This window comes from Sorghum bicolor, chromosome 7 (genome assembly GCF_000003195.3).
Source record: "Sorghum bicolor cultivar BTx623 chromosome 7, Sorghum_bicolor_NCBIv3, whole genome shotgun sequence".
Lineage (NCBI taxonomy): Eukaryota > Viridiplantae > Streptophyta > Magnoliopsida > Poales > Poaceae > Sorghum > Sorghum bicolor.
The window spans coordinates 37,767,457-37,782,242 of NC_012876.2; the positions used below are offsets into that span (position 1 = coordinate 37,767,457).

The 14,786-nt window shown below is 46.8% G+C and overlaps 1 long non-coding RNA gene across 1 annotated transcript; it reads right to left on the reverse strand.

The window, feature by feature from the left end:
* LOC110437340 lies at window positions 10,180-14,133 on the reverse strand. The gene is made up of 3 exons (XR_002455427.1): window positions 10,935-14,133; window positions 10,418-10,499; window positions 10,180-10,305 (listed from the first exon to the last, which is right to left on the reverse strand). It is a non-coding gene; the product is annotated as an uncharacterized LOC110437340 (long non-coding RNA).

The following is a 14,786-nucleotide window of genomic DNA, read 5'->3' on the forward strand; positions in this document are numbered from 1 at the left end:
ATATGATGGTTTTGGGAATACCATGCAACTTGACAATCTCAGCCATATATATATCGGCATACTCAGGAGGTCGGTAACGAGTCTTCACAGGGATGAAATGGGCCGATTTGGTCAATCGATCTATGATTACCCAAATCGAGTCATTCCCCTTCCTTGTGGTTGGTAAACCTGTGATAAAGTCCATACTGACCTCTTCCCATTTCCACTCCGGAACTGATAACGGTTGTAACAGACCTGCAGGTTTCATATGGATGGCCTTAACTCTGCAACACGTGTCACAACGGGCCACATAAGCGGCTATTTCTTTCTTCATCTTGGTCCACCAAAAGTGGGGCCTTAGATCTTGATACATTTTGCTGCTGCCAGGATGAATAGAAAGCTTAGAGAGATGGGCTTCATCCATGATGCGATTCTTCAACTCCCGATCTTTCGGGACCACTAACCGCTGTTGAAACCACAGTACCCCCTTCTCATCAACCCGAAACTGAGTCTTTGGGTCATCTTTGATCTTCTCTTTGATGTGGAAAATACCCTTGTCTGTTTTCTGACCTTCAATGACTTGACTCTCGAGTGAACAACTGAGTTGTATATGACATAAGACCTCAGGATGCATAAGATTGAACCCATCTTCAAACAACGGTTGAACCATTTGATAGTGCGGTTTGCGACTCAAAGCATCTGCGACCACATTAGCTTTGCCTGGATGATAGTGAACTTCCAGGTCATAATCCTTGATTAGCTCTAACCACCGTCGTTGCCTCATATTCAGCTCGGACTGAGTGAAGATGTACTTCAAACTCTTGTGATCGGTGTAAATGTGACACTTATTTCCTAGCAGATAATGTCTCCAGATCTTCAAAGCATGTACCACTGCTGCTAACTCAAGGTCGTGCGTTGGATAGTTGACTTCATGCTTTCTCAACTGTCGGGAAGCATAAGCTATCACCCTGCCATCTTGCATCAACACACACCCCAGGCCACTCTTCGATGCGTCACAAAACACATCAAAAGGCTTCTCTATATTAGGTTGTGCCAGAACAGGAGCAGTGGTTAGCAACTTTCGCAAGGTGCGGAAGGCTAACTCATACCCTTCCGTCCAGACAAACTTATGGTCCTTTTGTAGCAAACTTGTCATTGGCTTAGCAATCTTGGAGAAGTCAGGTATGAAACGACGATAATACCCGGCCAGACCAAGAAAACTTCTAACTTCCGAGACAGAAGTTGGTGCCTTCCAGTCCATGACTTCCTGCACTTTTGATGGATCCACGGCAATCCCTTCTTCAGACAAAATGTGCCCTAGGAACGGAACTTTCTTCAACCAGAACTCACACTTGCTGAACTTGGCATATAACTGATGCTCTCGTAATCGTGTCAGCACGATTCTCAGATGTTCGGCGTGATCTTGCTCATTTTCTGAATACACCAGGATATCATCGATAAACACCACAACAAACTTATCCAATTCCGGCATAAAGACTGAATTCATCAGATACATAAAGTATCCAGGAGCATTTGTCAACCCAAAGGACATGACAAGATACTCATACAACCCATATCTGGTGGAAAAAGCAGTCTTCGGGATATCTTGCGGACGAATCTTGATTTGGTGATACCCAGATCTCAAATCTATCTTAGAAAACACTCTTGCCTTGGATAACTGATCAAACAGGATATCAATCCTTGGCAAGGGATACTTATTTTTGATTGTCACTGCATTGAGTGGACGATAGTCCACGCACATGCGCAACGACTGATCCTTCTTTTTCACAAACAACGCTGGACAACCCCATTCCGACGAGCTTGGCCGGATGAACCCTTTTTCTAGTAACTCCTTCAGTTGCTTCTTCAGCTCTGCGAGTTCATTTGGTGGCATCCGGTACGGCCTTCTAGATATTGGTGCTGTACCTGGTATCAACTCGATTGCAAACTCTACCTCCCTATCTGGGGGAACTCCTGGCAATTCCTCGGGAAAAACATCAGGAAACTCACAGACGACTGGGATCTGTGGTAAAGGAACCACGTGCGTAGCACAGGAGATGCTAGCAAAGTCAAGACGACGGGGCAGAGGTACTTGAAAAGAGTTACTGCCCTGTGGTTCTCTGAGAGATAACATCCTCTTTCCAGTATCTATGACAGCATCCCATTATCTCATCCAGTTTATGCCCATGATAACATCCAAAACTAACCCAGGCATGACCACTAGATTTACCCGAAAAACTCGGCCACTTACATCCAGGGTTGCCCCTCGGACCACTCTATTGGTCAACACATCTGCCCCTGCTGAGCTGATGCGGTAGCCATAGCCCAGATCTGTAACTGGTTGATTATGCTTTTGTGCAAATGCTTGGCTCATGAATGAATGCGACGATCCAGAATCAAACAAAACAACTGCAAGATGTTGGTTGACAGAAAACATACCCGCTGTCACCGGTTCTCCTTCCGGGATTTCCTCGATCGAGGTATGGTGCACACGAGCTGGATAGGTTGGCTGCTGCCTCTTGGGGTAGGGACATTCCTTAGCAAAGTGCCCCATCTTGTGGCAGTTATAGCACGGACCCTTGGGCGCATTGTTGACGGCAGGTGCGGCAGCTTGAATTGCCTTTGGCTTGGCAGGGGCTATCGCCACCTTGTACGGCTTCTGCTGTGTTGGATGTCCGGTGTTCCTTCTCTGCGGCGGTCGGAACCTAGCACCTGGGGCAGGGGGACGATACTACTGTCGCCCTGTCACTGGTGCCCTGGACTGAGATGATCCAGCTTCAAAAGCCCTTTTACGTGACTTGGATGCACTGTAGTTGTTGTTGTTATTCTCCTGGGTGAGACAGTCACTGATGTAAGCATTGAAGGTAGCCCTGGCCCCTGTACCCATGGTCTTCAGCATCTTTGGATTCAAGCCTCTCTGGAAACTGGCAATCTTCTTGGCCTCCGTGTTTACAAACTCAGGGGCATATCGAGCGAGATTATTGAAGGCATGTAGATACTCTTTCACAGATTTCGTCCCCTGGGACAGCCTCATGAACTCCCCAACCTTCATTTCAACCACACCAGGAGGAATGTAATTTCCCCGGAAAGCGGTGGTGAAGCGGTTCCAGGTGATTGGTGTCCCCTCTGGGTAGGTGGTACGGTGATGGGACCACCAAATCCCAGCGGGTCCTTGCAACTGATGTGCCGCATACTCAGCCTTGAGTTCTTCTGTCATTCGGAGAAGACGAAACTTCTGCTCCATGGTGTTGATCCACTCATCTGCTTCGAGCGGTTCGAAGGCCTCCTTAAAGATTGGTGGCTTGGTATCCATGAAGTCCTTGAACGAACTGTACTGGTTGACCTCCCGGCCACCCTGATTATCTCCACGACGGGTGTTGTCAGCTATGTTGCGTAAAGCTTCTTCCATGTTGCGCTGCATCTGTTCCATGTTGCGTTGGCTTCCCAGAAACTGCGCGAAAAACACGTCCACAGTGTACGGGGGAGGTGGTGTTGGTGCTCGGTCCTCATTCCGTTGAGCCCCACCTCCGGATGTACCTGCTCCAAGACCCGGATTGCTGTTACCCCCGCCACGTGTTTGCACCATCTGCATACGCCAATGATAAGCAATCGTTAGGAGTTGCCATCAACCGGTAGAAAATGTGTAAAATCGTGCCATACTGAATTTACTGAGGGAATAAATTCACACAATAAACAAAGGCACAACAACTCATCATCCACGCACAACATCACTAACAGATTACTTAACATTCACGCAACAAGGTTCGCGTACATCCAACTTGCCAGCATACATACACTGGACTTTCAGCACCAACTCATAAAGTCTTACACAGCCCAGATCCAAAAGTACATGACATGCTATGCAACATACAACAACATAAGAAGGACTAGCTCTAGAACCCTAGCATCTACTCGCTATGGTCACTGTCCATGCCGGAGCCATCCTCATCCTCACTAGCAGCTGCTCCTATCTCGGGATCCGCGTCCATCTCGTCCTCAGAGTCTAGCTCAGCTGCTCCAGGCAGGTGGTGAGGGTGGAGCTGGTTATGCAGCTGGTGGATCTCCTCATGCAAGTTCTCATTGTACTCCTCAGCATTAGCTAGCTGCTGCTCTAGCTCTAGCTGTCGGGCCCTCAAAGTGTCCTCCTCGTGCCAGGCTTCATTCCTCTGTCCAAACACATGGACTAGCATGCGCTCGCAGTTTCTGTGAGCAGTAGTCACCCTGTCCTTCTGCTCCCGTACTGCAAGCAGGTCCTGACTCAGCTCACTGTTCTTCTGGACTGCCTGGTCTCTCTCTCTGGTCACACGAGCCAACTCTGCCTGTAGCCTCTCAACCTCAGAGTCAAACTCACGCTGCAACTGACGCTTCTCATCCTGGACGGTGAGAAGAGACCCGGACAAGCGACCCAAACAACGCTCCAGGCCTCCATAGGTCTTCATCAACGCGTACATGGCACTCATAGCTGCACTGTCACTGTGCTGGTCCTCATCCGCACTCCTCTCTAGAGCATTCACCTCGGACTGATCCCACACCGAAGTGTAAGGGTCACCCCGGGGAAACACCCCAGCGAAGGCGTGGGCCAGCTCCTGTGGAAACCTCTCCATGAGGTCCCTCAAAACTGCGAAAGCTGCCCTGCTGGCACCGTGGAAAGGCGTGACACCTCGGGACTCGTACACCCAACCGCCCCAAGCAGGGTCTCCTCCACTGGTAGGGACAACTGCCTCGATCCCCACCAGGGTCTCGTCACCAAGCGGCTCCTTATCCCAATAGTAGCGAGGCTCCCTTCCTTCGGGATACCCCATCGAACTGAGCACCCTCCAAAGCAAAGTGGGCATCCCAAACTCCTCTAGGAACTTGCTCTTATGTCGCGAGCTCCTAGCTGCCAACGGATGGCGAGGGGCCCGCCCACCAGTGGACTTGCGAGCGGTGAGCTTAGTGCGTGCCATCTGCTGCAAATGGAATACCGTGGGTAAGAGCGAGGATTACCTTTAATTATTTTATTTAGAATTGGGACAGATTAAATTAAGGGGGAAAGTAAGCAATGATATGAAATGAACATGATGCATGCACGAACTTACGATCTCACAAACTTAGAAACAAAGGTTAACACTAAGCGGTATATGCGGTGGCACACAACGTTCTCTCATAACGTAACTAGCGTTCTAAGCGAGAACGTGGTTAGTGTACCTGCAGAAAACTTATTTCAGCCCACCCACAATATGATCATGCAGAGCAAGAATTTAAAACCATGCACTTCACATACACAGACACCCGTCCATGCATGTGACGTGCCACTACCCACATCATCGCCCTATTGACGGCATCGCCTCTCAGGACGGAATTCCCAGCATGCGGTACTGTTCCCAAGACACACCAACATGTGTGCATGACACAGCACCTGACAACACTTCCCTAGACCGGCAGTGTATCCGATCATGCTCTCACAACTCCCACTTACCATGGCGTAGAGGAAGAATTGATCCATACATTACCACTCAAATGAATGGCACTCATACTATTGCACACCGTATGAGCGACGAAATAAAAATATGATGCATTAACCCCCAAGTCAGTACTTAGCTAGCCACCTTAGAGTTCTTAACTGGGCATAAAGGATATGACCATGGCACACTAGATAGTTTTCCAAAACTTAGTTTAACACCTTGATCTTTATTAATTACTAAAATCTTTCATTAAACCGGTTTAGACTTTTGTTTAGAACGTACTTATGAACAGTAACTCGCTAAACCTTGCTCCGATGCCAGCTGTAACAGAACCGACCAAATTATAAGAGATTAAGCCTAATAGTGACCATTTGCATAGTCGAACCATCACGCTTAAGCCCATATAATCCCGGTAGTCCGTGAAATCTCGAAGGATTTCAAACCACACATCGCATAACAGCCAAGATCGTAATAAGTTTAGCGGCCGCCATCCACAAGTACATCCAGATTACAACATTCATGAAACACATCGGAGTACTTAAGTTATTACAAACCAAGTTCTTCAAGTAGCGGAAGCTTCATAGTTCGAAAATACAACACACACGATAAGTCTGATACAGTGCCATAGTTCGGTCATTCCCACAAAAGCAAAAGAAGAGACGAAGTGACCATCGCCCTTGGTCTAGTCATCACCCATAGCTGGGTACAGACAGAGGATGCAATAACCATAGTACATTTGACCATCTGCAAAACAACATGGGAGTTGAACCCTAAGTACGAGAAGGTACTCAGCTAGACTTACCCGTCATAAACTTAAAATAAAGACTCATCAAGGATCATGAAGGCTATTTAGTGGGGTAGCTGACAACCATTTTGCAAAGACCGCAAGGTTTTATTACCCGAACCTACATAAATCTTTTCTTCTTTTAATCTGCTCAAGTTGAAAGTATCATTATCTATTATCTAGGTTTGCTCCTGTGCTATTACAAGCAAGTATGAGACTATGATAGTACCTCGTCACAGCAGTCATAAACCCGTTTCATTATAACCCAAGTGTTCCATAGTCCTTACTACGAGGACAGGGCTCATGTCAAGTGCTCACTATCCAGGAGCGATGGCGATTCGAATCGATTTCTAACCAGCTGGCGAGGTATTCCCCACACAAACCACACTCACTGATCAAGTGAGCTACAGATCACCGTATTACACTATCCAGGACCAATTCGCGGGTTCGGCAGGCACCGCCAGTACCCGAGGACCGTTCCGGCGACCGAGGTATCCAAGGTATACCAAGGTTGCGCGCCGCGCCCTCGTCGTTCTCCTCAACCACCACCAATACAGCGCATGACGGCTCGATTCCCGGCCCGGATAGTGTTCAGGCTTCGCGGTCGGAACGACTTATCCTTCCAGCTAAGTGTGGGGCATGCGTTCAACATGACAAGAGGGCCGTCAACGATCGGTCCTTAATCGACACAGGCAGGGGCACTATGGGCAACCCACCATAAGACCCTGCCCGGTCTCCAATTACATTACACACTTGGTTATTTCTTTCCCCAAGCAACCACTGCTTAATCAAGCAGGTATCCACCTATATCTCGCAGGTGACAGGACATCACCCGACTTCTACCGGACTAAGCAAGCTAAGCATAGACTCCGCGCCTATCTACATAGGACAAGGTAGATAAACGAGTAGGGATAACAAGGAGTACATATGCAGCAACAGTATCAGGCAACTCCTACCACTTAAATGCAGTAGTAGAACAAGTATAGTGCATCACATAAGTTAGCGAGAATAGGGAGACTTAGAATGCTCCGGGGCTTGCCTTTCTCAAACGTGCGGGTCGGTGATCCGGACACTCCTGCAGTTCCTCTCCGGGTTCCTGTGCTTCCGGAGGTTCCTGCTCGTGAAGCTCCTCGGGTCCCACCTCGTTCTCCTGCGAGCCTGTATGATGCATATATGCTCATGAGTGGAGTGCGAGATGCCCGAGTGGATGCTTATATGAGAGAGTACCAAAGGAGTCATGTTATGATGCATAGGTAATGCACTTGGTCATGCTTATTACAAGGTAGTCAACATCATCCAAGAATAAACAATTGAATCAAACATCTATTACATTCTCTTCTATAATTATTTTTCAAATGCAACAAGCAACCTCCATGATGCTTCAAAGATACACCAAACCCAACTTATTCCATTCAACCTATATATACAACCATTCATAGTTTTCTTTATTCATTTCTAAGCCCATTAAAAATGACATGCAATTCTGTTCATTAATAAATTTCACAAAAATTACAGGAGACTTCCAGCTAAGCATAAAGTTTACTGAAAATTTTTCATAATTTTTGGTTACTTATTTTGAGCCACAAAAATCACAATATTAAGTAATAAAGTAAGTATAATCACCCTACTGTGGTATAAGTGTCAAACAACAGATTTCATATTTTTACAATTTGTCTAATATCATAAGAAACACCCACAAAATTTTCCAGATTTATTGCATGACCCAATTAATTATTAAAAATCATAAAGTACTGCCATGCAAGCATTTAAATTACCATAAATTCATTTATACACCAAATAATATGTAACAATATTTTCTCAGTGATTAAACACACATGCAGAGCCAGCAAAACAAATTTTACATTTTTCAGAGCCCTATTTCGTTTACTATGCATTTTCCAAGTTTGACAAAAACATGGATTAAATATACTTACACAGAAAAGTTACTTAGTCACGACATGCAAACATACTAGGCTATAGATCTGGAAATATGGAATACACCAAAATTTATTTCACAATTTTTGGAGCTATATTCATCAAGATATGGATTTTTGAACATTTAAATCATTTCCTGGAAATTATTTTTCTGAAAACAAATCAAATCCACCCCGAGACCTGCTAGGTGCACCCGGTGCAGTGCACCCACGGCCGCTGACGAGCGGACCCGCCTGCCAGCCGGGCCCGCTGGCCAGGACACCGAGAGGGGAGAGGATCCCCGACGACGGCTCGCCGCCGGTGATGCCTCTCGGCCGGAACCAACGGCACCAACACGTTCGCCTCCCTCTTGCGACTCGATCCCACCCCTTTACTCGCCCTGAAACCCCGCACAACGAGTTGGCCACCGGCAATGGCGGACCGGCGGCGCTGCCGCAGCGGTGCCGGCCACCACGCTCCGGTAGAGCGCTCGAGTGCGGCTTCTCGCGACTCAGGGAGCCACGACGACCATAATGCGCGCGCTAGCGAGGCAAGAGAGGTTCGGGAGGGGGAAAACCAGCGATGCCGACGCCGCGGAGAGCTCCGGCGAGGCCGCGGACTCTCCGGCGAGCGATTCGGCTCGCTAGAACCGCTTACCTGCGCGAAGAAACTACGTCCGAGCACGCGGAGACGAATGCGGAGCTCGGAGAGGTGGAAGGAGGCGCTGAGAGGCGACGGAGTGCCGAAAACACGGCGAGCGGAGCTCGGGGAGCTCCAATGGCGAGCGGCGGCACGGTGCGCGCGGAGAGGAGGCAGGAGAGCGCGAGAGAGAGCGAGGGGGCGCGCACCGGGTGGAGGAGAGAATGGCGAGGGAGGTGGCGCTGTCCGCAGCGGAGGGGGGGGGTCGTGGCGCCGGCGAGCAGCGCATGCCGTCCACGCGGCGCCGTCGGCCTGACGCGGTCGGGCGCGCGCGGCGCGGCCGTGTCCGAGCGCGCGCGGGGAGGGGGTGGACGCGGCGCGGTCGGCCTGGGCTGGCTTCGCTGGCTGGGCCGGTTGGTTGGCGCCGGCCCACCAGTGAACAGCTCCCCCTTTCTTTTTTTTTTTGAAATTCTTTTTCCAAATTCCTTTCTAAAATTATTTGGACCAGCCAAAAAGCATTTTCACCTCTTGCTCCCAAAAACAAAATTGTTCCAAAATAAAAACTCTACAACTTTGCTTTAATAAGCCAAATCAAATTCCCAATAGAATTTGAATTGCAAAACAAAACTAGTTCTAGGTTTTCAAATAAATTCTTTTTGGATATTTTTGTATAAATTCCATTTCTCAATTTCCCTGGCTCCAAAAATTGCACAAAAATGTTCTCAATTCTTCTTACACATAAACCAACCTAGTTTGAATATTTCCCAATTTTTAAAGCAAGCATCACATTTTTAACATGTTTAAAACTCATGAAATGATGCACATAAAATCATACTTGAAGAGAATGACATGCTCGTGATGCTTATGATTGATGAGGATGCTTATGCATGTTGTGAGGGGACTAAATGCATGCTTAACACCTAGGGTGTTACAGTTACGACAACGTCATGTATCCAATCTAACCTCGTCGCTCTCTGATCCCCTCTGCAAAGTATTAGCCAAAACTGAGTAACAGGAGGCATATGGGTTTGACATAGGCTCTGTCGTGAATCAAACAAACAAGGATGAAATAAAATGGGTTAAGAGAATACAATATTATTAAAGAGAAGACAATTGATAAATTTGGTAACAAAGTTACCGTTTTTTCCTTCAATTCGATGCAGCCAGAGAAAACGAACTCATGCAGGATATCACTCCATCATCATAAACTTTGAGGGGAGAATTAACACAACCAAATTAACTGGATCAAACAGAGTTGTGGTTATACTAAAAAAAGTCAGAAAAGAAGAAATATGTATAGTAAATTACTCTGCTTCGTGTACTATAGGTAGGTTGCTACTACACTCTAGAAACTAAAACAGAGCAATCTACCATGACAAACCTAGGAAAATATGCCAAACTATTTTTATAGGAACCTGTATTACTTATTTGTATGTAGCTCATTGTGGCAGGATGTAGATCCTTCACTGTATCCTTTAGGACTACCAGCGCTAGGGGCATATAGAATTGCTCTGCAACATTCTTCTCTGTAAGGGCGCCATCAGCCTAGGGTCATTACTTGTTAGTAAGAAAACAATGACCTATTGTCGACATAAAGGTCTAGCTACGTAGAAACATTCTACAGGACTCTGTAAATTACACAACAATATAAACTTACTGTTGTATGATGCTGCTGATAAAAGTTGAGTTTATTAGGGCTTCTATGTTTGAAGAGCTGGCTCTGAAGTTGATCCACACATCTACAGAACATGGTAACTGTAGTGAGACTGAAATGATTCTTAAAGAAATTTGAATCAACTTCAAGTATTTGAGTTCTTGCCAAGAGCATAATAACAGAGAACAAGAACTATGTGTATGGATGCACTACAAACAACTACCTTAGTTGTTCTGCTTTACCAACTATATTTATAGCAGTAGAAAATATAGGATAAAGGACATGCAATTAAATGGCATGAAGATAGTATAAAACAAGGTGTAATTTTAGCAGAATGAAATAGGATTATTTGTTTATATTGGGCCATTATGCTAAGCACCTTATAGAATTTGGAGTGAACTGAATAGCACACTAACAACGCAAATCCTAGAACAACAATATCAAGTTTGAAAATTACAGAAGGTAAAACAAAATCCAAAATAAGCTGCCAGTTATAGCATTTCAGAGTTAAAGTCCTCACGTGTCCATTTACTGTGAAAGCATGTTAAATCCCTTTTCATCCTCTTACTTGGTATTTGATTGGATGCACCTAAAAATAGAGGAACAGTCTATTGGTTTGAGGCTATGGGCCAATAACAGTAACAAGAGACAAGAATGTAGATCAGAAGACACAATAATGGTATACCTGACATGTGCACAGTACGTGGCCTTAAGGCCAAAAAAAGGAATCTAGTTGGTAAGTGAATAACCAAGTATGTGGTACCTCACAATTGGATGAGTAAATAAAAGTCACACAATGAGGATGAGGGGTTTTCAGAATATGTGGCCTTTACCTAAGTGAAGAATGTACAATCCTAATAGAACAAACTAACACCCAAATAGAATGGGTCTGAAGGAAATACTAACTAAGGCTCAGTTGGATAAGTGAATAGAGACAGGGCAAGATAATTAGGATGTAAAAGAGAAGGGCAAAGGCAAAGCACAAACTAAAATTGGACACCAAACTACAACGAAATGAAGACCAGAGCTATAATACCTAAGAGGTTAACATAGACAAGATTCATGTAAGGCTCATAAGTTAACATAAGCAGATATAAACAAATGCAAAGCAAATTTTGAACAACGAACAAAATATAGTTATGGCTCAAGCAATGGGAGAACAATGGAAAATAAACAAGGCTGGCATATGGAAGCTAAAATTGAGAGACGTAAACGTACACACACAACACTTTTTCGCTGAGATTACAAAGAGCAAACATATGTTTGGGAAAGAAATCATTGTTCATGACAACGCAGGCTTATCTTCAAACAAACTGGATTTTTTTGGCAGAAAGCAGTGAAAGCGCATGGGAAAAAAATTGATTTCTGCTAGAGAAAAGTAGGTCATCATTGCATATGCCAAATGCCTCAGTTCATTATTAACAACTAAAAAGAGGGCCATATATATATATATATATATATATAATGTTTTCATCGTTCCATATGCCGAATGCCTCAATTCAGTAGAAGTCGAATCAAATTATCATAAAGGACTAAGTAGTCATCATAACATAGGATCATAAAAGAGTGATAATCATAACCGCATATTCTCGAAAAAAGATACTTTGTTGTACCATATGCCGAATGCCTCAATTCAGTAGAGGTCGGATCAAATTAGCATAAATACTAAATACTCATCATAACATAGGATCATAAAAGAGCAATACTCATGAGTGCACAGTTCAAAAAAAAGATATTTTGTTCTAGCATCAATGGTATTGAAATACGGTGAATAGGAAAATGCAAAACAACAGTGCCATGGAAATATGGTCAAGTCTATCGGGGCTCATAGGCACTGTTGTATACTGAAACTGAAATAGATACATCATCAGCAATGGCATATGCTCAGTACAAAATAAATGAATCAGCAGCATAGGCATATGCCTATATATGCCAAAAAGAGAGAATCGAAGAAATCCACCGAGGAATCTCCAGAATCCAGTTATGTGAATCAGAATCAGCTCAAAAAAAAATCTTGACGCTGCTAATGTGGGCCGTTAATGGAGAGGATGAAACGGCTGGAGTAATTGCAGGAGACGTGGACATTGGTTCTCTTTTAGGAGCCTGGAAGGTTTGTAGAGTTAGAAGACTAACATCAGCACAATAGAACTCCCTTCCTTTGTACCCATACAATCGCCTAAGGAATAGAAGCAATAAATCCTAAATCAGTCCAGAAAAACAAAAAAAAACCAGATCAGAAGAGCTAACCCATTTGCAGCATGCATATATGTAGCTAGGGTTTCGGCAACCCGAGGAGCAGACATTCCCCGACTGGAGGAGGCGTTGAGCAGCCCGCGTTGAAGAATGGAGGAGAGGGAAGGGGCCGCAACACCCTAGGCACGGATTCAGATTCAGTGACTTTACTCAAGGAAGTTACAACGTAACTTTACTCTCTCCATCTACCCTCCAACTAAGATCCAAGGGCTACCATCGCTTGCAGGCCAAAAGGAGCCAAGACTTGGAACTTTGTTCCCCGTGCGTCTGCTAGATTAAGGATTTGAGGTGTGGCCGGTGCATCTGGGAAGGCGTCCGCCGCGTTCGTACTGGCGTCTGGCCGTCTACGGTGTCCCTTGGCGAGTACCTGTTGGCCGCGCTTGTGCAATTCGAGGCGGCGTCGTGGCGGCGGCTTCATCAGCCTGGACGAGATCGCGGTGCTCGACGCCACCGTCGCGGGCGACGCGGCCGCCGTTGAGGACCTGCGCAACGCCTTCGGCTTCTCTGACGCCGACGGCAACGGCCTATCCACCACCAAGCTCATGCATGTCCTCTGAGTCGCCAGTGAGTCCGCGTTCGCCGTGCAGTGTCGTCGCATTGTCGAGGGCCCATACAGCTGGTCCTACCGGCCTTGTGCGCCTTCACGCCGGTGTAGACCATGGTCGGAACGACTCCGATGCAGCCCATTCTATCAGTAGCACGAGCGTGGCCTTCGTGAAGCATATGGACACTGACGAGCTCGAGCGTCGTCTAAGACGTTTACCACGGTGTGCTGCGCGAGGATCGACGAAGCCGCCGCACGCCAGATGCTCGCAGGGCATGGAGCGCGTGTGGTGCCCGCGGGACGTTGCGAAGTTCGGGCGTCGTAGTCGCCGGGTGTGTTGTTGTCAGGGACGTGAACGCCGTGAAGGAGGACACGTGGGATGCGGTCAGGCAAGACCGACGCCGGGACGCGCATGGCGCGCTGCCTGTCGACGGCCATGTCCCGCTCCTGTTGTTCATCGACCGACGAAGAGCTCAGACAGGATGGCTGGGCGCGCTGCGCGCGGAATGCCAGTGAGGCGCGACTGAAGGGAACGCAAGACTCCGTCACGTGAAAAAAAAGAGCTTCGAATCGATCTGGCTCCTTGGATATTGGTTGGAGGGTGGATGGCAGGAGTAAAGTTACGACGTGACTTGCCTAAGCAAAGTCACCGAATCCGCGTCCCCTAGGCACGCCGACGCGCCACCCGCAAGGGTCGCCGTCGCGTCACCGCTCGCAACCGTGTCGTGCCTGCCACCGCCTTGGGAACAGAGAGAGAGAGGAGGAGTAGGAGGAGGAGCCTGCCGCCGCCTTGGGAACAGAGAGAGAGAGAGAGAGAGAGGAGGAGGAGGAGGAGGAGGAGGAGAAGTGCTGCGGCCGCGGCTCGCTCATGCCCAGCGCCCCGACGCAGGCGGACAGGGCGTGAGAAGCGGAGGTGAGGACGGAGGGACCGGAACAATGTGGAAGGGAGTGGATAGGACCGGAAGGATTCCAGGCCGGCAGATTTTGGACTGAAGCGACGGGGACATTGGAGCCATCGAAGGAATCAAAGGTAATCCCGTGAATCCAATTAACTGAATCAGAATCAGCTCAGAATCAGCTTTAAAAAATCTTGATGTGGTGAATCTAGGCCGTTAATGGAGGGGATCAAACGGTTGAAGTAATTTCAGCCGACGTGGACATTGGTTCTCTTTTAGGAGCCCACCAGGTTTGTAGAGTTAAAAATAAAAAAGCTCTGCAATTCGAACAAAAGGATGAACTCCTTTGAAGATGATATCATTCTTTTCGGTCCAAATTATTCAGCACATTAGAATTATCGTATTTATGAACGATCATGCGAACTTACATCAAGGGTACAATAGTGAACTTCACACATTCAAGGAGACTACACCAACAGACAACTGAGTCATCGACGTCTTATCATCTGCTGGGTCTCCTGGAGCAGACCTCAAGGCCCTCATGATCCAACTTGGTTTGGACCTTGTTGGTGTAAAAGCGGATCTGCAAACACAAAGGACTAATATCCGATTTAAACGTTAAGGCGTGCCAGCCGATTTGACCTCACTGTCAGCAAAGGTGATAACTCGAATACTTTGG